This window comes from Erinaceus europaeus, chromosome 12 (genome assembly GCF_950295315.1).
Source record: "Erinaceus europaeus chromosome 12, mEriEur2.1, whole genome shotgun sequence".
Taxonomy (NCBI): domain Eukaryota; kingdom Metazoa; phylum Chordata; class Mammalia; order Eulipotyphla; family Erinaceidae; genus Erinaceus; species Erinaceus europaeus.
Genome location: NC_080173.1, coordinates 13,977,090 through 14,002,516, shown reverse-complemented (window position 1 = coordinate 14,002,516; position 25,427 = coordinate 13,977,090). Strand labels below are relative to the sequence as shown.

General features: G+C 44.9%; 2 long non-coding RNA genes across 2 annotated transcripts; one reads left to right on the top strand and one right to left on the bottom strand.

Moving 5' to 3' along the window:
- Positions 1–719: 719 nt before the first annotated feature.
- Positions 720–8,455, bottom strand: LOC132541851 (uncharacterized). The gene is made up of 3 exons (XR_009552944.1): positions 8,199–8,455; positions 2,141–2,193; positions 720–1,156 (listed from the first exon to the last, which is right to left on the bottom strand). It is a non-coding gene; the product is annotated as an uncharacterized LOC132541851 (long non-coding RNA).
- Positions 8,456–19,719: 11,264 nt separating this feature from the next.
- LOC132541701 (uncharacterized) lies at positions 19,720–21,216 on the top strand. Its single transcript, XR_009552798.1, has 3 exons — positions 19,720–19,893; positions 20,117–20,201; positions 20,609–21,216. It is a non-coding gene; the product is annotated as an uncharacterized LOC132541701 (long non-coding RNA).
- The last annotated feature ends 4,211 nt before the right edge of the window (positions 21,217–25,427 follow it).

Here is a 25,427-nt window from a genome sequence, read left to right as displayed (position 1 = left end):
CCCCGGCTCCCCACCTGCAGGGGAGTCGCTTCACAGGTGGTGAAGCAGGTCTGCAGGTGTCTATCTTTCTCTCCCCCTCTCTGTCTTCCCCTCCTCTCTCCATTTCTCTCTGTCTCCTATCCAAAACGAACAACATCAACAATGGTAATAATAATAACCACAATGAGGCTACAACAACAAGGGGGGGGGAATGGCCTCCAGGAGCGGTGAATTCATGGTGCAGGCACCGAGCCCAGCAATAACCCTGGAGGAAAAAATAATAATAATAATATATATATATATATATATGTAAAAGAAAGACAACCCAGGAAGTATGAGCTGAGCTTCCTGTTGGGAGAAAACCACACCTATGAAATAGTCTTCCAAAAATGGACCTGATCTCATAAGCCTTTGACTGTAATCACAAATTTACAGGAAAAGAACAGAGGGGAATGATTGGCCAAGTACAGATGGTAAGGAGCTTGGTGAACACTGTCATCAAATTAAATTCCAGAGGAAAAGACGGGAAGGACAGATGTATAGATATTTTTAATTGGGAAATTCACTGAACCACCATTAAAGTTTGCATACTTGTTTTAAAAAATATATTTTATTTATTTATTAATGAGAAAGATAGGAGAGAAAGAACCAGGCATCGCTCTGGCACATGTGCTGCCGGGGATTGAACTCAAGACCTCATGCTTCAGAGTCCTTGCTTTATCCACTGCGCCACCACCCGGACCACTAAAAAAAGGTTTTTATTAAAGACTGGTTTTTATTTATTAATGAGGAGAAAGAGGAAGTCAGAGCATTACTCTGGCATATGTGATGTCAAGGATTCAACTTGGGTGCCTTATGCTTGAAGATCCAATACTTTATCAATGGCACTACTTCCCAGGCTGCAAATTTTATTCGTTTGTTTGTTTGTTTGTTTATGAGTGGTGAGAGAGGGGTCAGAGCACCACTATAGCACATTCAGTTGATCAAACTCAGTTCCTCATGCTTGAAAACCCAATGCTTTATCCACTGCTCCACCTCCTGGGTCTTGTCCAAGTTTTAATGTAGTTGGTTAGACCGGGCAGACACAGCAAGCAGAAGGCTTTATAGATTTGAGTAGATTGCTGTTTGATAATCAAACACTTTGCCCAGGTGAGCAATCTATCCTCTGAGAAGGGGGCTGTTTTTTCAAAAGAACAGATCCTTTGTTAGAAGAAATTATTATAAATTTCCTGAAGCAAAAGGTAAAATAACTTATCGCTTTATACTCTTATCTACCTTGCTATTTATATAAATGGCAAATCATGTTGGTACAAAAAGTCTGAGATCGGGGAGGGGAGAAAAAAAAGTCTGAGATCTCAGTCCTGACAGTTAAGCTCTGTGGATATAGGTGGTCTCATTTCTCATCTGCAAGGACATAAGTGCCTCAGTCTTGCCACCACCTTGGTGACTCCTCCATCTTGGACTGGCAAATAGGAGAAAGGAACCAAAAAACTCTAATCCTTCCCTGGAGCAGTACTTCCTTGCAGGTGAGGATACAGTGCCAATAGCCTTGGCACTGACATTATCCTCAACAGGATTAACCTGAGGCTGAGGACAGCAATACTGCCTCCTCCAGTCTCAGCTCTTCATTGGTTTTAGAGCAATATTTGAAAAGCATGGTAGCTGATACTGCTAATAGAAATAGGGGTATAGATTAAGAAAGGGGACCCGTGCATAAAAGATACTAGGAGGTAATCTGGAAAGTGGCATAGTAGCTAAAGCATTGAAGTCGCACGCATAGGGTCCTGAGTTTGATCCCAGTCCTTGCATATACCAGGGTGATGCTCTGGTTTACTTGTGTTTTCTCTCTCCCTCTTTCTTTCTATAATATATATATATATATATATATATATGACACTGGGAGGTCTGAGGCAATCTTAGCAAAAATTTAGCCCCCAGAGCTCAGTCTCTTTTACCTGACAATGAAGGAAGCAGAAAAATCTGAAGGATCCCTTTGAAGTTATTAAGAGTTGGGGTGTTCCTCCTTGTTCTCTGGTAGCCCTGCCCCCCCCCCCCAGCTACCCCCATTTCCATTTTGGTCTGTTACAGAGACATATCAGGTCTCTTCTCTGTCTGGAAGAGAACACTTTCACATTTTAATCATCAGAGGAGAAAAGGCTACCTCGCAAGGCATGCTGGGTCTTCTGACGTGGGCCATCTGGCAAAGTTTCCAACCTGGAAAAGTTCGGAAAATGTAGGTTACCCTAAAGGCACAATTTCCTAATTGCGCTTGGGCAGCTGTCCAGAAACCTCAAGCTGATGCCATTGCATCATTTCCAACCTGGGAAAACTTCTGGCCAAGAAGGCAAGTCTGCAGAAGTTATCACTCAGCTATATATGACTTCTGAAGGAGTTCAGTGGGAATTGGCGTTAATTGGTATATCGTAGTTGGTTCTCCTGCCGACAATTTTCCCTTTTCTGGCTACCCTTCTCTGTGTGCAGGCTTTGCTTCCAACAACATACTCTAGCATAAAAGCTGTAATGAAATGTAAGCTTCAGAGGCTACCCTCTAAACATTGTCTCTGGCTTTCCTTTGCCCAAATGTGCTTATTTCTCACCCCGTCATCTCTGTCTAGTTCCATTCCTTCACTGATTTAGCAGGCATTTATTCAAGCCCTTAGCTTACTCAGATTCCACATTAAACATAGGTGTGTAGGGAGATAGTATATAAAAATAAAGTTTGGTAGCCTGGGAGGTGGCACATTGGATAAAGTGTTGGACTCTCAAGCATGAGTTCCTGAGTTCAATCCCAGCAACACATGTACCAGACTGATATCTGACTCTTTCTCTCCTCCTTTTTCATTAATAAATAAAATATTTAAATATAAAATAAAAATAAAGTTTGCGGGGGGCAGGAGGGTTAAGCACACATTGCACAAAGCACAAGGACCAGTGTAAGGATCCTGTTCCAGCACCCAGCTCCCCACCTGTGGGGGGGAGGGGTGTCACTTCACAAGCTGTGAAGCAGGTCTGTAGGTGTCTGTCTTTGCCCCTCTCTGTCTTTCCCTCCTCTCTCAATTTCTCTCTGTCCTATCCAACAACAAAGGCAGTAACAACAACAATAAACAACAAGAGCAGCAAAAAGGGAAAAAAATGGTCTCCAGGAGCAGTGGATCCATGGTGCAGGCACCAAGCCCCAGCAGTAATCCTGGAGGTAAAATAAAAAATAGTTTGTCTTGTAGGGGAGGTAGCATAATGGTTATGCAAAAGACTTCCCTGCCTAAGGTTCAAATGTCCCAGGCTCCATCTCCTGCACCACCATAAACTAGAGTTGAACAGTACTCTGGTAAAAAGTTAATTAATTAATCTTTTTAAAAAAGTAAAATTAATAAAATAAAAATTCCCTCCAAAATGCTCAGGACAAGTCACCAGTGAGAAGTCCCCCCCCCCAGCCTTTTATCTTGCCTCCTTTTTCTTTCTTTCTTTCTTTCTTTCTTTCTTTCTTTCTTTCTTTCTTTCCTTCCTTCCTTCCTTCCTTCCTTCCTTCCTTCCTTTCTTTCTTTCCTTTGTAGTATTTTGTTTAGTTAGTTTCAGTGAGATAGAGACCAGAGCACTGCTCAGCTCTGGATTTGTGGTAGTGCTATGAATTGAAACTGGGACCTTGGAATCTCAGGCATGAAAGTCCTTTGCATAACTATTATGCTGTCTCTCCAGCCTGCCTCTTCTTTTTCTATATGCCCAGAGACTTGGCACTTACATTCTAAGTCATCCTGTATCAAATAGAGTGGAGGGAAAAAAAAGTCAGATCTGAGTCTCCTTAGAATGGAATTGTAAGTTGCTTGCGTCCTGGCACCACCTCCACTATATCCTGCCACCTATCACAGCACTTGATTTCTCTCAGAATCCAGTTAATTAACTGGTGAGGCCTTTCTTCTGAGTGCTTTAAACACTCAGGGACCAGCAATGAAGCCCAATGGCAGAGCATAGGATTTTGCATGTGGTTAGTCTCCAGTGTCAAAAAAAGAAATGACAACAAAGAACAAGAAAGAAAAAAAAGTAAATAAACACCAGTCCCCAGCTCACAGCCTGAGCTGAAGCATCCTTGGCAGGGGAGAGAGATAATTTTCTCCCCTCTGTTCTGTCTCCAGTGTCACCGACCCAGGACATCATCTGGAGGGAGCAGCATGGCTGAGGACAGTTGCCTGGGAAGCAAAACCACATCTGATGATGTTAGTGGACACAGGATGACCTGAGGCCTTTCAGTTTCCGGCTCAGAGTCATAAAAATAGCCCACCCAATGGTATTTCTGGCTTTGTTTGTTTCAGAAAACATAGTCCTTGCTCCTCCTTCCCTGATGCAACTGTTTTACACTAGCTGGTTCCCCTGGGGACTCAGGTTTGTATGTCCAGCAGTTTGTCTCCATCTTGTCTGTCCTGATGCCGCTCACATGGGCTGGAGAGAGATGGGTCTCCAGAAGGAATGTTGCCACAAAGGGACAGACCAAAGACCACATGTCCTGTGGACTGGATGAAGAAAAAGAATCAGAGCACACGGGACTGGTGCCCCTGGTTGAGCACACACATTACAGTGCATAAGAACCTGGGTTCAATCCCCCAACCCCCACTTGTAAGGTGAAAGCTTCACAAGTGATGAGGCAGTGCTGCAAGTGTCTCTCCCCCCACTTACAGATTTTACTTAGTTATTAATGAGAAAGATAGGAGGAGAAAGAGAGACAGAGACAGAGAGAGAACCAGATATCACTCTGGTACATGCGCTGCCGGGGATTGAACTCGGGACCTCATGCTTGAGAGTCCAGTGCTTTATCCACTGCACCACACTCCCTCTCTGTCTCTCTCTGTCTCCACATTTGCTCTCAATTTCTCTCTGTCTCTATCCAAAATAAATATTTAAAAAAGGAAAAAGAAAAAAATGGGAGGCTGGACAGTACTAAGCACAAGGATCCTAGTTCAAGCCCCCAGCTCCCCAACTATGTGGAGGTTATTTCACAAGTGGTGAATCAGGTCTACAACTGTCTGATTTACTCTCCCCTCTCTATCTCATTGGTGGGGTCTTCTGCCCTGGGAAGGCAGGCTGGCATCATGATAGCATCTGGAACCTTCCTTTAAATTTAGTATAGTAAGTGAGATACAGAGTGAGAGACACACAGAGACAAAAACCAGAACACTGCTCAGCTCTGCCTTCTGGTGGTGCTGGAGATTGAACCTGGGACCTCAGAGTCTCAGAAATTAGTCTTTTGCATAACCATTATGTTGTGTCCCCAGCCCCCAAAATAAATAAATATTTTCCCCATTACCTGCATGACTAATCCACTGTTTCCAGTAGCCATTTTTCCTTTTCTTTCTTTCTCTCTGTCTTCCTTCCTTCCTTCCTTCCTTTCTTTTTTATTTGATAAGGCAGATAGAATTGATAAGGGTGGAGAAGATAGAGACACACCTACAGATCCTACTTCACCATTTGTGAAGTTTCTTCCCTACAGGTGCGGAGTGGATGCTGAAACCCAGGTAGGTCCTGGTGCATGGTAATATGTGCATTTAACAGGATGTGCTACCACCCAGCCCCCCATAAAAAAAATAAAAGATTTCTTTTAAATCTTTAAAAGAAAAGAGAAAACATTTTAAATGGAATCATCAGCTCCCCATAACCAACCTTGATCCATATTCCCAGCAGGGGAGAAGTGACAGGATGAAGATAAGAGGACTCTGGATTCCAGCTCCATCAGCACCCAGAGAGAGAGAAGGAAAAGGAGAGAGACATATGGAGGTAGTTATGATGTCATGAGTGGCAGAGAGGAGAAGAGAGGATTGAATCAAAAAAAGACGGAGAAACTATGTATAAATGTGGACAGATAGTTGTAGAGAAGATGGTTGGCCCGTGTCTACAACCTTAGGGGATCTGTGGTGGATTGCAGTGGGGAGAGTGAAGATTCAGAACTCTGGTGGTGGGAATGATATGGTTTCAAACCCCTGTAGACATGTAATTCTGTAATGTAAAAATAAATAAATAAAATTTTAAAAATGGGATCATCAGGGAGTCAGGTGGTAGCGCAGCGGGTTAAGCGCACATGGCACAAAACACAAGGATCTGCTTAAGGATCCTGGTTGGAGGCCCCGGCTCCCCATCTGCAGGGGAGTTGCTTCACAGGCTGTGAAGCAGGTCTGTAGGTGTCTATCTTTCTCTCCCCTTCTCTGTCTTCCCCTCCTTTCTCCATTTCTCTCTGTCCTATCCAACAATGACGACATCAACAACAATAACTATAAAAACAATAAAAAACAACAAGGGCAACAAAAGGGAAAATAAATTTTTTATATATATATATATATATATATATATGGATCATCAATGACCTGAAAGGTGGTACAGTGGATAAGGCCTTGGACTCTGAAGCATGTGGTCCAGAGTTCAATCCTTGGCATTGCATATGTCAGAATGGTGTTCTAGGTCTCTCTCTCTTCTATCTTATTAATAAATAAGGTTTTATTTTTAAGGGGGGACTCAGAGTCCCCCAATTTCTCCTTAGCATACGGAAAAGAGTACCCCAATGTTCTGACATCTCAAAAGATTTTGACAAAGGTTGGGGGTATTTTTGTTCAATCCACTGTCTGGGAAGCATCCCAGGGCTCTGCCTCCAGAATGTTCTGTGACCTGAGAATCACACATCTGCTCATTTCACACCTCACTGACAATTCCATTTTGCTTCCCTGTCTTCCTTGGCAGGGTCTGAGCGCCTGACTGAACCATCTCAGAAGCCCAAAGCAGCATTTAGGATTTGTCTTTACCCAAAGGGAAAAAAATGTTTTTGTTAGATGTTGATGAGATGTGGTGTCAAAACATCTCACAGAATTGTTACCCATAGATAACAAAATGTGCAAACTCTCTACATATGACGCTTTCTCTAGAGCTTCCCATAGCCAGGCTTCTTATAGCTTCCAGAATAATTTGTACTCATAGACTATTATTATTATTATCATTAACATTATCTTGCCTATTCCTTTATTTTAACCAGACATCTTTATTTTTTTGAGAAAAGATTTATTGTTGGGGGGGATGTTGGGTGGTAGCGCAGCAGGCTAGGTACACATGGCACAAAGCACCAACAGCTTAAAGATCCCTGTTCGAGCCCCCGGCTCCCCACCTGTAGGTCTGCAGGTGTCTATCTTTCTTTCTCTCCCCTCCTCTGTCTTCCCTACCTCTCTCGATTTCTTTCTGTCCTATTCAAGAACAAGAACAACAATGACAACAATAACAATGACAACAATAAGGGCAACAACAAGGGCAACAATGGTCTCCAGAAGCAGTGGAATCATGGTGCAGACATGGAACCCCAGTCAGGCAGTAGCCTAGTGGGTTAAGTGCAGGTTGTGCAAAGCGCAAGGACCCATGTAAGGATCCCGGTTCAAGCCCCCGGCTCCCCACCTGCAGGGGAGTCGCTTCACAAGCAGTAAAGCAGGTCTGCAGGTGTCTATCTTTCTCTCCCCCTCTCTGTCTTCCCCTCCTCTCTCCATTTCTCTCTGTCTTATCCAACAGTGACAACAATAATAACTACAACAATATATCAACAAGGGCAACAAAAGGGAATGAATAAATAAATGTTATTTTTTTAAAAAAATTGAAAGAAAAAAGATTTTTTGTGGGGTAAAGGAGAGGAAGATAGCATAATGGTTATGCAAAAAGACTCTCATGGTTAAAGCTTCGAAGTCCAAGTTTCAATTTCCAGCACCACCATAAGCTGATTTAATTTAATTGACCAATTTAAGTTAATAGAACAGAGAAAAATTGAGAAAGAAGGGGGAGGAGGAGAGGGAGAGAGAAAGATGGAAACTTACAGAACTGTTTCACTGTTTATGAATCTTCCTCCAGTAGGTAGGGGCCAGGAGCTTGAACCCAGGCCCTTTAGAGTAGTGAAGTGTGCACTCAACCTGTGAGCCGCCACTCAGTCCCCGAGAAAAGATTTTTTGTTTATTAACGAGAGGGAGACAGAGAGAGAGCTCGAGGAACACTCAGGCACATGGCAATGCCAGGGATCAAACTTGGGACTCCATGCTCTCAAGCCCAGCATTTTATCCACTATGCCACCGCACTCCCCACCCCATCTTTCCTATGTTAAATTTGCCCAAAACAGAAGAACACCATTTAGAGTGGCAATCAAAAGACTGAGTCTCACTTGTCTGTCTGTAGGTACAGATATGCTGAAAGAATATAAATCTTCCTTTGTAACTCACCTTCGATAACTATGAGCCAAGTTCACCAAGCTCTCTCCACTGGAACAAGTTGATCCTAAGAGGGCCTGGGCCTGCCAGCCAGCCGTGCCTCTATGCTGGCTTCTGTTGTGTACCATGGTCATGTCGAGGCCTGATCCCCACGGACCTCTAGCATGTTAGCTGGGTCCTACAGTGCTCCCAAATTGTGCAACTACACTGATGTAAAAATGTGAGCCTTCAAGGTCCTTCACACCCCTGGGATACAAGCTATGCCTTTGAACTTGAATCAGCAGACCAGGGACTTTTTAATCACACAGGCTGACTTTGCTACATGTCTGGCAGGCAAGTCACTAGTACTTTGTCCTAACACATTGCCACATGCCTATGGCTAACAACAGAAAGTGGGAGTTGAGCGGTAGCACAGAGGGTTAAGCACAGTGGGTTAAGAGCATGAGGCGTGAGCATGAGGCGACCAGCTTAATGATCCCAGTTCCAGCCCCCAGCTCCCTACCTGCAGGGGTGTTGCTTCACTGCCTGTGAAGCAGGTCTGTAAGTGTCTATCTTTCTCTCTCCCTCTCTGTCTTCCCCTCCTCTCTCCATTTCTCTCTGTCCTATCCAATAATGACAATATCAGTAACAACAATAATTTCAACAACAAAAACAACAAGGGCAACAAAAAGTAAATAAATAAATAAATTAAAAAAAAAAAGACTTTGATGCCTAAGGCTCTGAAGTCTAAGGTTCAACCCCCCCTGCACCAGAGATGTGCAGTGCTCTGGTTATAAATAAATAATAAACAAATAAATAAATGAAAAAAAATGCATGAGCAGCCATCATAGAATTTAGAGTCCACTTTAAATCTGTGATGTTCTTTCCTGGAGATCCATAACTTAATCACATCTGCAAAGACCTTGTTTTCAAAACAAACACATGGACCTAGGGTTAGGACTTAAACACACCTTTGGTTTTTGCAGTGGGGGGAGGGGGACACTACTGCCATTTCCTCCTCCTCTACAGGGGCAGAAAAATAATCCTGTTTTAGGATGGGGGGGTGGGGGAGCACAAGCTCAGCTGCTCAGCTTCCCTTCATGGGCACTAGTCATATCAGCATGAAGTAGGTGAGGGGCCTGCATCCCCCAGACGGGCCTCCAGGTGGGCTGCCTTTACCTGGCCTGCTGACTGTCAAGGGAAGAGACAGGATCTGTTCTCCACTTCGAAATGAAATGGTCTGAGAACAAGGGTACTTCTGTCCTGGATGGCAAAGGTCTCTGCATCCGGACTGGCCTTGTTCAGCCCAGGGCGAGTCAGCTGCGCCTAGAAAGTGACTCACCGCACACAGCAGGCACATAAGGGCCTCTCTGGGGCCCGCAGCTTAGCATTTCCGGGAGCCTTCCAGGAACCCGCACCTGAGTGCGTTCACATCTAGGCAAGCCAAGGCACAAGGAGGCCTGTTTGTTTAATCCCTACAGAGAATTCAGAACTTCGGTGCCAGCTAATAGTGCTGCTCTTCCCAGGTGACATCTAAACATGGCACGGACAGGACAGGGGTGGGGGGTGGGGGACCTGCGATGTTTTAAACTGAAGGCAACTGAGAAGCACTATATCTAAGGATGCTGCCTAGCCCTGCTATCCCCTTCCCTAAGTCAGAAAGCAAATCTCCCCCCTGCAGATGAGACAGCCATATCAGCCAACATCAGGGGGTCTACCTTCTCTCTGCAAATGTAAAGAAACTCTGCAAACTTCCTTTTTCAATGATGAAGTTTCAGGGGGCAGGTGGTGGTACACCTGGTTAAGCGCACGTAGTGCAAAGTGCAAGGACAGGCCAAGGATCCCCGTTCAAGCCCGGGCTCCCCACCTGCAATTTGTCTTTCCACTGGGCTGGGGGGGGGGGTTGCTTCACAAACCTGTGAAGCAAGTCTGTAGGTATCTGTTTTACTCTCCCACTCCCCATCTTCCCCTTCTCTCTCAATCTTATCTAACAATAACAACAAAAAATGGAAAAAAGATGGCCGCCAGGAGCAGTGGATTCGTGGTGTAGACACCAATCCCCATCGATAACCCTATAGGCAAAAGAAAAAAAAAATCATGAAGTCTCTTTGGTCTGCTTTCCCTCCCAAATTTATTGAATAAGTCCCCCTTCTAAAACCTGCATCACCTCAACATATTGACCAAATCACAGGTTTCACATTCCATGGACCTTCATGCACATGTAATTAAATTTGTCTTTTCTCTAGCTAATTTTTTAAAGATTTTATTTACTTATTCATGAGAAAGGAGGGGAGAGAGAAAGAACCAGACATCACTCTGATACATGTGCTGCTGGGGACTGAACTTGGGACCTCACTCTTGAAAGTCCGGTACTTTATCCACTGCGCCACCTCCTGGACCATGCTAGCTAATCTTTTAAAAAAATATTTATTTATGGGCGGTAGCACATCAGGTTAAGTGCAGGTGGCACAAAGTACAAGGGCTGGTATAAGGATCCCAGTTCGAACCTCCGGCTCTCCATCTGCAGGGGACTCACTTCATAAGCAGTGAAGCAGGTCTGCAGGTGTCTTTCTCTCCCCCTCTCTGTCTTCCCCCCCTCTCCCCATTTCTCTCTGTCCTATCCAATAACAATGACAGCAATAGTAACTACAACAATAAAACAACAAAGGTAACAAAAGGAAATAAATTTTTTAAATAAAAATAAATAAATAAATAAATACATAGGAGCTGGGCAGTGGTGCACCTGGTTGAGCACTCACGTTACCATGCACAAACACCTGGGTTCCAGCCCCTGCTCCCCACCTGAAAATTGGAAGCTTCATGGGTGCTGAAGCAGGTCTGTACGTGTCTACCTTTCTCACGCCCTCTCTTATTTTCCCCTCACCTGTCAATTTCTCTCTGTCTTATTAAATAAAATAGGAAAAAGTTGGGGGTGGGGAGAAAAAGAAAAAAATGGCCACCATGAGGGCTGGGTTGGTAGTGCCGGCACTGAGCACCAGCAATAACCCTGGTGGCAATAAGAAAATCAATGAGGGAGCTGCTCGGTGGGACAGCAGGTTAAGCGCACATGGCGCAAAGCTCACAGACCGGCATCCCGGGCTCCCCACCTGCAGGGGGGTCACTCCACAGGCGGTGAAGCAGGTCTGTAGGTGTCTTCCCCTCCCTCTCTCTGTCTTTCCCTCCTCTGTCCTATCCAACAACAATGACAACAATAAGAATAACAACAAGGGCAACAAAAGGGAAAAAATGGATGAATTAAGAAATAATAAATACATAAATACATAATGGGGCCACGTGGTAGCATGCCTGTTAGAAATATAAGACACGGGAGTTGGGTGGTAGCACAGCGGGTTAAGCGCACGTGGCGCAAAGCGCAAGGACCCATGGAAGGATCCCGGTTCAAGCCCCCGGCTTCCCACCTAAGGGGAAGTCGCTTCACAGGCGGTGAAGCAGGTCTGCAGGTGTCTATCTTTCTCTCGCCCTCTCTGTCTTCTCCTCCTCTCTTCATTTCTCTCTGTCCTATCCAACAACGACGACATCAACAATAACTACAACAACAAAACAAGGGCAACAAAAAGGAAAATAAATAATAATAAAAAATTAAAAAAGAAATATAAGACACAAATGTGATACAGACAGAGACTGTTGAGCAGCCAAGGGAAAGCTTTAAGAAAGTTGCTGGGGGAGCTTGAGAGCCTGCTCTGGGACAGGCTGGTGGGTCTTAGATAGGGTCTTGGTTCAGGGCTTTTTCTAGCAGTGTGGGAAGACCAATGGTCTTAGGTAGATTTATGATGTATTCAGAGATATTCCTGGTTGCCTGGGAAGACTGAACCTCAAGAAAGTCTCTCAGATATTTCCAAGGCAGGCAGGAGAAAGATAAGTTTTTCTTGTGTGGGTGAGAAAATCTGTTCTTCTGAATGTCACCCTCAGTCTGTTTGAGTGAGATAAGTTCTTTCTGTATTAATAGGGGAGCAGGCCTTAGCAATGTTTCCTTCAATACTTGCTAGAGAACACATACTACCGTGCACAAGAACCCAAGTTCAAGCCCTTGCGGTCCCTACCTGCAGGCGAAAGCTTCATGAATGGCAAACAGTGCTGCAGTTCTTTCTCTCAGTCTCTCTCTCTATTCCTTTATCTCTCCTTTCCCTCTCAATTTCCCTCTGTTTCTGTCCAAAAAAATAAATACTTTTAAAAACAGATAAGACACACACACACACACACAACTGTCTATTAGGGGCCAGGTAGTGGGTGGTGGGTGGCACATGTGGTTGAGCACACATGTTACAATGTGCAAGGACCCAGGTTCAAGCCCCCAGTCCCCAACTGCAAGGGAAAAGTTTTGCAAGTGGTGAAGCAGGACTGCAGGCGTCTCTCTCCTCTGTCTTCACCTTCCCTCTCGATTTCTGGCTGTCTCTATCCAATAAAGATAATAATAAAAAAAACTGTCTGTTCTGCTTCTGTTTCATAATATAGTTTTATCTCTGGGAACAAAAGGAACCAAGGGGAGTCCCACCTGATTTTCTCAGGTCTATTTATTATCAGGATTTCCTGGCTCAACTAATACAGTTATTTTTTAAAGCACTTTTAAAACTTTAAAAATATAATTATCTATTTATTATTGGATAAAGACAGAGAGAAATTAAAGGGAGAAGGATATAGAGAAGGGAAGGGAAAGACAGAGAGACACCTGCAGCCCTGCTTCACCACCCATAAAGCTTCCCTTTGCAAGTGGGGAACAGGGGCTTGAACCTGGTCCTTGCACACTATAATGTGAGCACTTAACTAGGTGCACCACCGCCTGCCCCCCATTTTAAAAAAATATTTATTTATTACCTTTTGTTGCCCTTGTTGTTTCATTGTTGTATTTGTTATTGTTGTTGTTCTTGATGTCATTGTTGTTGGATAGGACAGAGAGAAATGGAGAGAGGAGGGGAAGACAGAGAGGGGGACAGAAAGACAGACACCTGCAAACCTGCTTCACCTCCTGTGAAGCGACTCCCCTGCAGGTGGGGAAGCAGGGGCTGGAACCGGGATCCTTACATGGGTCCTTGCGCTTTGCGCCACGTATGCTTAACCCGCTGTGCTACCACCGGACTCCCTGCCCCCCCATTTAAAAAATTAATCTTTATTTATTGGATAGAGACAGCCAGAAACCGAGAGGTAAAAGGAGATAGAGAGGGAGAGAGAAAGAGAGATACCCTAAGCACTAATTTACCACCCATGAAGCTTTCTCCCTGCAGGTGGGGACTGGGGGCTCGAACCCGGGTCCTTGCATATTGTAGCATGTGCACTCAACCAGGTGTGCCACCCGACTCCCTCCCAAGACTTTCATTTGATCAAGCACCCACCCTCCACCCCATGTCAGGGGCTCCGGGGAAGCCAGTGCCTGCCCTGGCTCCAGAAGGTAGCTCAGGTGAACTAAGACATTCCTGCTCCTGGACACTTATTTGGGATGAATGAGACTGGGGGTTGGAGCATCTGTCACTGGGTTCCGGGAAACAGCAGACATTGATACAGAATGGCCTGCTGGCAATGTGTGGACATTTTAACAGTGTAATCTTCCCATGGGCTCCTGGGACTGAGATAGTTGTAGATATCCATGAGATCACCCAGCCTTTGCTGGGGTTGGGGGAGAGACTGGGTCACAAAGAGGAGAGTGGAAGAAGAAACACCTTTGGTCTTTCGTGACAGTCCCTGCCATGCTGGGGATCCTCCTTGTCTGCTAGACTTGCAGTCATGTGAATCTTCAATGCCCTCATTGTGCAATACAGTTTGAGGAAGTGTTTTCAGGGCCTTGTGGCTAAGAGGAACTTGAGCACATCCTCATTTTAGAAATGGGAAGAAATGAGAAGCACATAAGGAAGAAAATAATATCAGCTATAGGGAGTTGGGCGGTAGAGCAGTGGGTTAAGCGCAGGTGGCGCAAAGCACAAGGACCAGTATAAGGATCCTGGTTCAAGCCCCCGGCTCCCCACCTGCTGGGGAGTCACTTCACAGGCGGTGAAGCAGGTCTGCGGGTGTCTTTCTCTCACTCTCTCTGTCCTCCCCTCCTCTCTCCATTTCTCTCTGTCCTATCCAACAATGATGTCATCAATAACAATAATAACTACAACAATAAAACAACAAGGGCAACAAAAGGGAATAAATAAATAAATATATTTTTTAAATCTGCTATAATCTCATCATCCAAAATGATTGCCTTTTCATTCTTTTAAATTTTATTTAATTTATTTTTGATAGAGGCAGAGAGAAATTGAGAAGCAAGGGGGAGATAGAATTAGATAAATAGAGGGGGCCAGGTGGTAGTGCACTTAACACTGGGTTAAGTGCACATAGTACAAAGTCCAAGGACCTGTACAAGTATCCAAGTTCAAACTCTGGGCTCCCCACTTGCGGGGGGGGTAGCCTCACAAATAGTGAAGCAGACCTGCAGGTGTATATCTCTCTCTCACCCCATTTAAAAATATTTTATTTGTTTATTTATTATCAGATAGAGACAGAGAGAAATTGAGAGAGGAGAGAGACAGAGAGAGAGAGAGACCTGCAGCCCTGCTTCATCACTTGTGGAGCTTTCCCCCTACAGGTGGGGACCAGGGGCTTGAACCTGGGTCCTTGCACACTGTAATGTGTGTGCTCAACCAGGTGTGCCACCACCTGGCCCCTTTCTCTCCCCCTTTCTATCTTCCCCTCCTCTTTCAATTTCTCTCTATCCTATCCAATAAAAAAATGGAAAGAATGTCTGTAAGCAGGGCTGGCCTGGGCAGAACAAAATGGAGAGTGTCTGGGCTGTGAATACAAATGATCTGGGTTCAAATTCCTGACTCACTGCCAAAGGCTGAGTGGACATAAGCTGGTCCCTTAGCCTTTTGTGAGTCTATGTCCTCATCTGTAAAATGGTAATAATAATGACTGATTCTAGGCCTGGGAGAGGATGGTCTGGTCATTCTTGAAGTTCCAAGGTTCCAGGTCACCACTATATATACCAGAGCTTAACAGTGTTCTGGTAAAACTAAACATAACAATGTCTAATCCTTGTAAGGATTCGAAATAAGGGACAGCCTCAATAAATGACAACCACTATTCACAATATTCATCTACTTTCTGTATGCCTTCTTGGAATCTCCTACCAAGTCCTGCCTGTCTCTCTTCTCCCACCCCCTCCCTCAACTGGTATTAGCTGGGGGGGGGGGTGTTGGTGGTAACATAACAGAATAAGAGGATCCAGCTCAACTAGTTCAAGACAAAAGGGGCTTATGAATAGGCAGTGAGAGCTTTGGGGGATGTTGGGAGGGCCAGAGATGCAGGCATGGGGCTGGTGTCCAGGACCAGCAGACTACCTGCCAGAATTACACTGTAAGAGCTGCCACCTCACTGGGTGCAGAAGCTGCCAAGTCAAGATGCTGGTGTCTACAGAGTCAAGTTCCCTCTGCCACAGTCCTTGCCAACAAAGCAGAGCCCTGTCCCCACCTCTCTGCCCATTGCAGGCAGTTCTGAGTCACATCTGTTGTCACAGCGTGCATTTACTTGAATCTAAAGAACACTTCTGAATCTCAGCAGGTATTAGATGTCGACACCTTCTACATCAGAAATAGGAGCCTTTCTACATTCTGGAGATCTGATTGCAGCCCGTGACAGGGAGAGAAACTTCAAAACCTTTGAGGCAGCCTCAGATTACAGAGCAAGAGCAAGCAGGCCAAGGCTGGAAGGTGTGTGTCTCTGTTCTTGGCGGTCGGAGGCAGCACGGTGATGTGCTCCAATAAATCCTCAGTTCTGAGGAGAGAGGCAAACAAGGGGATTAAAACCATCCATTCCCAGGGATTCTTCATGTTCACGTAAAAAATAAAATAAAATACATATACATATATTGAGGGGAGTCAGGCGGTAGTGCAACAGTTAAGCGTACGTGGCATGAAGCGCAAGAACCAGCGTAAGGATCCCACTTGGAGCCCCTGGCTCCCCACCTGCAGGGACTCGTTTTACAATTGGTGAAGCAGGTCTGCAGGTGTGTCTGTCTTTCTCTCCCCCTCTCTGTCTTCCCCTCCTCTCTCCATTTCTCTCTGTCCTATACAACAACAACATCAACAACAATAATAACTACAACAATAAAACAAGGGCAACAAAAGGAAACAAATAAATAAAATATTTAAAGAAAATAAAATCTATGACTGGGAGTATGGACCGACCAGTCAACGCCCATGTTCAGCGGGGAAGCAATTACAGAAGCCAGACCTTCCACCTTCTGCAACCCTCAATGACCCTGGGTCCATGCTCCCAGAGGGCTAGAGAATGGGAAAGCTATCATGGGAGGGGGTGGGTTAAGGAGATTGGGTGGTGGGAATTGTGTGGAGTTGTACCCCTCCTACCTTATGGTTTTGTTCGTTAATCCTTTCTTAAATAAAAAATTTTTTTAAAAAATCTAAAAAAAAAAGCTTTCTTTCTCTTTCTATCTCTCTCTCCTTCAAGATTTTTGTACATGTGCTGTGGATATCAAACTCGGGATCTCATGCTTAAGAGTCCAATGCTTTATCTACTGTGCCACCTCCTAGACCACTTTTTCTTTTATTTGTTTGTTGATGTTTCATATAGAGACAGAGAGAAATCTAGAGGGAAGGAGAGCTAGAAAGAGAGAGAGAGACATCACTGCTTCACCGCTTGTTAAGTGTCTCCCTACAAGCAGGGGCAGGGGTTTGAACCTGGGTCCTTGCATACTTTAACATGTGCGCTCAGTTGTGTGTGTCACCACCTGGTCCCTGTTTCTATCTTTAAAATATTATTTACTGAAAAAATATGATTTACTGTATATTTATTAATATTTTAATGATACAGAGAGAGAGAAGGAGAGAGGGAGAGAGAAAGGAAGAGAGAGAGAGTCTGGAGAACTGCTCAGCTCTGGTTTATAGTGGTTTGGAGGATTAAACCTGAGAATGTAGAGCCTCGGGCACAAATGTCTTTTTTTTTTTTTTTTGGTATAACCATGATGTTATCTCTTCTGTCCAGTCCAATTTTTTTTTATTAAAGATTGTATCTATTTATCAATGAAAAAGATAGGAGGAGAGAGAGATAGAGAGAGAGAGAGAGAAAGAATCAGACATCACTCTGGTACATGTGCTGCTGGGGACTGAACTCGGGACCTCATGCTTGAGAGACCAATGCTTTATCCACTGCACCACATCCCAGACCACTCTAGTTTAGTTTTAAAGGGACCACATTTTATCCTTCTTCTTCATTTACTACTATTATTTATTGGCTAGAGACAGAGAGAGGGGGTAAGAGGAGATAGAAAGGGAGAGAGAGAGAGACAACTGCAGCCCTGCAGTGGTAGGCCATGAAGGTGGACCCTGGGGACTTGAACCCAGGTCCTCACATGCTGTAACATGGGCTCTCTACACGCTGTGCCACCACCTCCCCCTCCCCCGCTTTATTTTTTCTTTTTACTAGAGCACTGCTCTACTTTGGCTGATTATAGTGTGGGGTATTGATCCTGGGACCTGGGAGCAAAGCACAGGGACCTGCATAAGGATCCTGGTTCGAGCCCCCAGCTCCCTACCTGCAGGTGGTGGTGGTGGTGTTTGTATGTGTGTGTGTGTTACTTCACAAGGAGTGAAGCAGGTCTGCAGGTGCCTTTCTCTCCCCTTCTCTGTCTTCCCCTTCTCTTTAGATTTCTCTCTGTCCTATATAACAATTATAACAACTACAACAATAACAGCATCAACAATGACACAACAACAAATGGAAAAAATGACTGCCAGGAATAGCGGATTTCTAGCGCAGGCACCAAGCCCCAGCGATAACCCTGGAGCAGAAAGGAAGAAAGAAAAGGAGGAAGGAAGGAAGAAAGAGAGGAAGAAAGAATGGAGGAAGGAAGAAAGAGAGGAAGAAAGAATGGAGGAAGGAAGAAAGAGAGGAAGAAAGAATGGGAGGAAGGAAGAAAGAAAGAATGGGAGGAAGAAAGAAAGAAAGAAAGAAGGAAAGAAAGGAAAGAAAAGAAAGAAAAGACAAGAAAGAAAGAGAGAAAGAAAGAAAGAAAGAAAGAAAGAAAGAAGGGAGATAGAGTTAAAAAGGGGAGGGGGAAGAGAGGGCAGAGAGGTGACACACCCAGTTAAGCACACATAGTACAAAGCTTTAAGGACCTGAGTCAGGGTCCAGGTTTGAGTCCCCAGCTCCCCATCTGCAGAGGGATGTTTCACAAGCGGTAAAGCAGGTCTGCAGGTGTCTTATTTTCTCTCTATCTCCCCCCTCCTTTTTCAATTTCTCTATGTCCTGTTGCAAACAGACAATCTGAACAAAAGCCATGAAAACAGTTTATTGGCTCCAAGCCAGAATTAGTTCACACTACAAGTTCTGGACCTCCAATCTCAGCAGAGTTTATTTTTTATAGTCAAACAGTCACCAAGAAAGTCTGGCTAGTGAGTCCCAGTTGGCTATTCGAGGACCAGGAGGTGCACAGAGGTAGTGAAAGGCTTAAAGCTCTCAGGGCCGTCCAGACACCAGAAGATGGAGCGAGATTAAGCTTGGCATTTGTAGATTTCCTGGAAACCTGGGTCAAATATTTGCAATTATTCGTATACATTATTTCACTACCTAATAAAAAATATAGGGAAAAAAAATGGCTGCTAGCGCCAACACTGAGCCCCAGTAATAACCCTTGAGAAAAAAAAAAAGGAAGAAAGAAAGAAAGAAAAAGAAAAGAAGAAAGTGAAGAGAGATACCACAGCACCTGTTATGCATAGTGCTCCCAGCAGTGTGATAGACTTGAACCTGGACTGAGCATGGTAACGTGTGCATTCTGCCAGATGAGCTATCTCCCAGCAACTTGCCTAGGGGCTTTCCCAAGCTAGTAAGAGTGGTCCGAGATTCCTCCTTCCAGTTTCTAGAAGCAGCAGGTAGGACAGCAGCCTGGAATTCAGCCCTCACCCCTATGGAAGATGGCCTGGTGACTTCTGGACTGTTTCTTTTCCTGTGTGACTGCATGCAGAGGTCCAGCTTCCTGGATGTTAAACTAGCTTCTGGAACCCACCTCAGGAAGACAGTAAAGTCTTGTTGACAATGGTGGGATGGCTACTGGAAGGCACCAGTTGATTCATTCCTATTCCAACCCCCCTCCCCCCGTCACCCTGCCAGTCAAAGTCTTGAGCTCCCTGCACAAAGGTGGGAATGACATCAAGAGCCAACACGAATGGCAACTAAATATAGACAGCAGCTTCTAGGTGCTCAGCCTACGTGTGTGCCCACAAGCACATCAGAACAATGACAGGAAGGAGGCTTTTGCAATGCATAATTAGAACCTTGGATTAGGAAAGCGTGATATTTTCCAGATGGGGCCAGGGGACTCCTCTTGGGCTAAACAACATTCCTAGACCAGCAGCTGGAAATGCTCTGTCCTTAGGACTTGCTGGCATTTGCAGTTGTGTTGCATAACAGAAAAATAGACGTTGTCACTTGGAATGTGTGGGCCTCCCAGGACAGCCCTCCACTGGGTGGGGGTTAACAGGTCGTACTAATGAGCCACATGACTTCCCCTTTGTCCATCCTTTACAATTAGGGTGACAGACATCCTGCCAGGCCTGACACAGTCTGTTTCTGCCTATTGACTCACTAAAACTATTACTAACGCTCCTTTCACTCTCAAAGTGATCTGCTTGTATGCTGAATGTTTAAGATCCCAGCTGTGGAGTCTTCAAGGAGAGGAGAGAAAGATTTTTGTAGTTATGGACCTCCTTGAGTCAGGGTAAGAGGGCTTTGGATTGAGGAAACAATAGGATTAGGGCTGGGTGGCGGCACCCAGTTAAACACACGTACTACCATAGTACAATGTGCAAGGACCCGGGTTCGAGTTCCTGCTCCCCACAGGCAGGGGGATGCTTCATGAGCAGTGAAGCAGGGTTGCAGGTGTCTCTCTTTCTCTCTCCCACTCTATCTTCTCCTCCACTCACAGTTTCTCTCTTTCCTAGAGAATAAAACAGAAAAGTTCTACCTGAGAAAGATGGGTCCTGGTATTGGGGCAGCATGGAACGTTCCTACTCATGACCACAGAATGTGAGTTCAGATCTACAGGGATGCGGAGGTCACATAAGCTAAATGAGTCCCAGATCAGATCAGATATATGGGGTTTACAGTCAACAATATTTATATATCTTTCCCATATTTGGGAGCTACTTTCTTCCCTGATCCAGCTTTCTGGTCCTTTTTCCAGCCATGGCATCATCTCCCCATACAATAACTTGGATCCACCTGCATATCAAATGTCAGGCTCAGGGGAAAAAAAAAAGAAAAGAAAACTAGTATAGTCACGGGCTTTTTGGAATATAACTAAAATAGGACTACTAACTATGTACAAAATGGAGAGCCCCCAAATCTTCATTTGAACTATTTCAGCCTTTAGGTTCATGACTAGTCAACAATTTGTTTGGCTCTACACATTAATTCTTTTTTTAAGCCACCAGGTTCCAGATGCTAACATGATGCCAACAGGACTTCCCTGGGCAGACGACCCCACCAATGTGTCCTGGAGCCCCGCTCCCCAGAACCATGCCCCACTAGGGAAAGAGAGAGACAGGCTGGGAGTATGGATCGACCTGCCAACGCCCATGCTCAGAGGGGAAGCAGTTACAGAAGCCAGACCTTCCACCTTCTGCATCCCACAATGACCCTAGGTCCATACTCCCAGAGGGATAAAGAATGGGAAAGCTATCAGGGGAGGGGATGGGATACAGAGTTCTGGTGGTGGGAATTGTGTGGAGTTGTACCACTTTTATCCTATGGTTTTTGTCAATGTTTCCTTTTTATAAATAAAGAAAACTAATAAAACAGAAAAGAAAAGAAAAAAGGAAAAAAGTGGCCACCAGGAATTAGTGGATTTATAGTGCCAGCACTGAGCCTCAGCAATAACCCTGGAGGAAAAAATATAAAAATAAATTAAAAATTTAAAAAAAAAGAATAGGGCTTTTCCAAGCCTTTGTTTATTTTTGGTGCCAAGGACTGAATCCAGGGTCTCATATAATGAGTCTTGTGCTTTAGCAATCAGCTATATGACCAGCCCCTTCCAAGTGTGTCCCTCCACTTCCTCTTCCTCTCTCTCTCTGGATAGAGGCAGAGAGAAGTTGAAAAGGAAGAGGGGGACAGAGGGAGAAAAGGAGAGATAGCAGTGCAACACTGTTTCACTGCTCGTGAATCACCCCCCACTCCCAGGGGCTTGAACCCAGGTCCTTGAGCATGGTAACATGCACTCTGTTAGATGGGCCATTGCCTGCCCCTATCCCCTTCCAAGTCTTCTAAAGAGCTCTCTGTTGCGATCTCCAGCAACTTTGAGCAGTCACATACCTCTGGCTAGTAGGATGCTGGGATGGCCCTCCTGAGCCAGGTGGGGTTTACTCAGCATACCCAGACTGGGGAAATGACATTATTCCTGCATCCAGTAGGTCCTGAAGTTGAACAAGATTAAATGGCCAACTTATTGCTGGCCTCACTGCCTCAGACATCCTAGACATGGATTCCAGAGAGCCTCAGTTTTTGGCTTGTGCACTGCAACTGAGGAGCTTCCAGGCTCACCTTGATCTTGGGGTCTTTTCTTTATGGTGTGTGTGTGTGTGTGTGTGTGTGTGTGTGTGTGTGTGTGTGTGTGTGTGTTTAACCAGAGCCCTGCTCAGCTCTGACTTATGATGATATTAGAGACTGAATCTCAGAGCCTCAGCCATGAATGTTTTTTTACATAACCACTGTGCTATTGACTCAGCCCTTATTTTTATTTCTTATTGTTTATATATTTATTATTTTTTTTTAACCAGAGCACTTCTCAGCTGCGGCTTATGGTGGTACTGGGAAATAAACTTGGGGCCTTTTGTTGCGTCAGGCATGAAAATCTTGTAGACCATCATGCTATCACCCCTCCTTGGGGTCCTTTCAAGCCCCTTTGTAAAAGGTCACAATCACTCTTTCATTCTGATGGGTTCTAACCTGGAGTGATGAGAATGACAAGGAAGGACTGGGCCATGGTCTTAAGGGGGGTGGGGTGTCTCAGGACTTGATGCCCTCAGGACAAAGTCTTTCCCCCACAACTCCTTTATAAGGAAGGAGTGCCTGGTTCCCCAGTCTTATAAAACATTTCTTTCTACAGGAGCTGGCTGGGGCCATTAGGGCGCTAGATTTTCTTGAGCAATTTGTTGGTGACAGGACATCTCTATGGAGAAAGCTCCTCTAGGTTTTGATCTGTTGTTATTATTTAACTTAAAAAAGGGTTTGGTTGGGGGCTGCTCTGGCGGTAAAAGGATTCACAGTGGGGAGCTGGGAACTGGTTTAAACAATACAAGGTTTATTAGGGTGAAACAGGTAAAAGGCAAAATAAGCAATCATCATCAAGGGTTAAGAATTCGCTAGGTCCATAAAGCCTGAGTATAGTTATCAAAAGTTTAGTCCCATAAGATAAACAATTACCAGCTCTGGTAAAGGTTGCTCATGGCTGTAAAGGGGTCTAAAAGTTTACCAGCTAGCAGAGTCAGCAGAGTCACACATGCTCAGTTCCCAGGAGGGGTAGCCATGGCGCAACTCTGCAAAGATGCTTCTGACCAGGAGAAGAAGCAGCAGCCAAAGAGAGAGACCTGCTCCAAGTCCCGTGCTTTTATACAGTCCCTTGCCGGTGTGCCGCTATGTTCCATCGCTGGGGAGCCAGAGACAACCCGAACTGCCCCTGCGGCTCCAGACAGACTATGACCCACATAGTCAACGACTGCCACCTCTCCAGATTCAAAGGAGGTCTCGAAACTTTACATCAGGCTCAACCTGACGCTGTTGACTGGCTACGGAAGAAGGGCAAACACTAGAAGAAGAATACAGTCCCTTCTCTGAAGCACCTCCTCAGGTGACGTCATTTGTATGCTAATAGTCCCAACAATCTGTGAAATCACTTTATAACTTGGCAGCTCTGTGTAGAAACTACCGAATGCACCAATCAAAACATTCATTCAGTCAGTGAGATTAGCTTATTAAGGCTTTTTAAAAAGTGCCGATCCTTTGCAAAGAAGCCTCTTGAGCTTTTGCATGCACAGAAGGTGCTTCTGCATACAGATTGCTTTAAAGAGCATTTGCTGCAGAAAATCAAAACTCAGGTGAACTCTTGGGTTGGTGGTACTCAGTAGATGCAGAGATAACAAGAATGTAAAGTGCAAGGATGTTTATGGTTCCGTTCTGTAAAGATGGGGGCTGGGGAGACAGCATAATGGCTATGCAAAAGACTCTCATGCCTGAGGCTCCACTGTAAGCCAGAGCGGAGCAGTGTTCTGATCTGTCTGTGTCTCTCTTTATATATCTCTCATTAATAAAACAAAATAAAATATTAAAAAATTTAAAAAGATGAGGAACTTATTTTATTTTATTATTATTATTTAATGTTTTACATTCAACAGTAAATACAATAGTTTGTACATGCATAACATTCCCCAGTTTCCCATTTAACAATACAACCCCCACTATGTCATTCATCATCCTTCATGGACCTGTATTCTCCCCACCCACCCACCCCAGAGTCTTTTACTTGGGTTCAATATGCCAATTCCATTTCAGGTTCTACTTGTGTTTTCTTTTCTGATCTTGTTTTTCAACTTCTGCCTGTGAGTGAGATCATCCCATATTCATCCTTCTGTTTCTGACTTACTTCACTTAACATGATTTTTTCTTTTTTTTTTTTTTAACATGATTTTTTCAAGGTCCATCCAAGATCGGCTAAAAAAGGTGAAGTCACCATTTTTTACAGTTGAGTAGTATTCCATTGTGTATGTAGACCACAACTTGCTCAGCCACTCATCTGTTGTTGGACACCTGGGTTGCTTCCAGATTTTGGCTATTACAAATTGTGCTGCCAAGAACATATGTGTACACAGATCTTTTTGGATGGATGTGTTGGGTTCCTTAGGATATATCCCCAGGAAAGGAATTGCAGAGTCATAGGGTAGGTCCATTTCTAGCCTTCCGAGAGTTCTCCAGACTGTGCTCCACAGAGGTTGGACCAATTTACATTCCCACCAGCAGTGCAGGAGGGTTCCTTTGACCCCACACCAAGATGAGGAACTTTTGACTGCAACCATGACTCAAAAACTCCTCCCAGCCTCTGCCTAGCCCTTACTCACACTCATGGCATTCTGGGAAGCAGGGGGAGGTCTGCAGTTCACTCTCAAGTAAGCATGTCACCAGCTAGCTCCTTAGAGGAAAGAGAGAAACTGTGGAATTCCAACATGGCTCAAACAGGTTGTTACTGATTAAAAAATAAGGGGAGGGGCTGACACATTAGCTCCCTGGAATAGTGCACTGCTCTGCTCTACGCTCAACCAGGATTTGAACCTGGCCCTCACTGCACTGGAGGAAGCTCTGGTGCAGTGGTCTCTTTCACTCTGCCTCTCTCCTTGTCTCTATCCTAAAATAATAGTAATGTGGGAGGGGGTGGGTGGTGGTGCACCTAGTTGAGTGAGCACAGTAGCGCGCGCAAGGATCTGGGTTTGAGTTCCCACTCCCCACCTGCAAGGGGGAAGCTTCAGGAGTGTTGAAGCAGGGCTGCAGATGTCTCTCTGTCTCTTTCTTTCTCTAACTCCCTCACCCCTCTCAATTTCTCTGTCTCTATATAATAAATATATAAATAAAATATCAAAAATACTTTCATAATAATATTCCTTCCAACTCTCTCTGTAAGTCTCTGGCTTTTAAGTCAGATTTGTAAAGCACAAAGTGAAAATAGGAGTGAAAGCACAAGCTTTTATTTGTACTCTACCCCAAGGGCCAAAGACTGAAAAGCAAGTCCTTATGCCACTGTTAGAACTCTGAGCCTCTGCCACCTGGAAGGCCTATTTTCTCACTCTCTGCCCTCCCAAACCCCACCCTACTCCTTCAGGTTCAGTTTCAGACTGTAGCATCTAGATTAAAAAAAGAAGAAGAAGAAGTCAGGGGGTCGGGCGGTGGTGCAGTGGGTTAGGCGCATGTGGCGCAAAGCGCAAGGACCGGCGTAAGGATCCAGGTTGGAGCCCCCAGATCCCCACCTGCAGGGGAGTCGCTTCACGGGCGGTGAAGCGGCTCTGCAGGTGTCTGTCTTTCTCTCCCCCTTTCTGTCTTCCCCTCCTCTCTCCATTTCTCTCTGTCCTACCCAACAACGAACAACATCAACAATGGCAATAATAATAATAACCACAACGAGGCTACAACAACAAGGGCAACAAAAGGTGGAAAAAATGGCTTCCAGGAGCAGTGGATTCATGGTGCAGGCACCGAGCCCAGCAATAACCC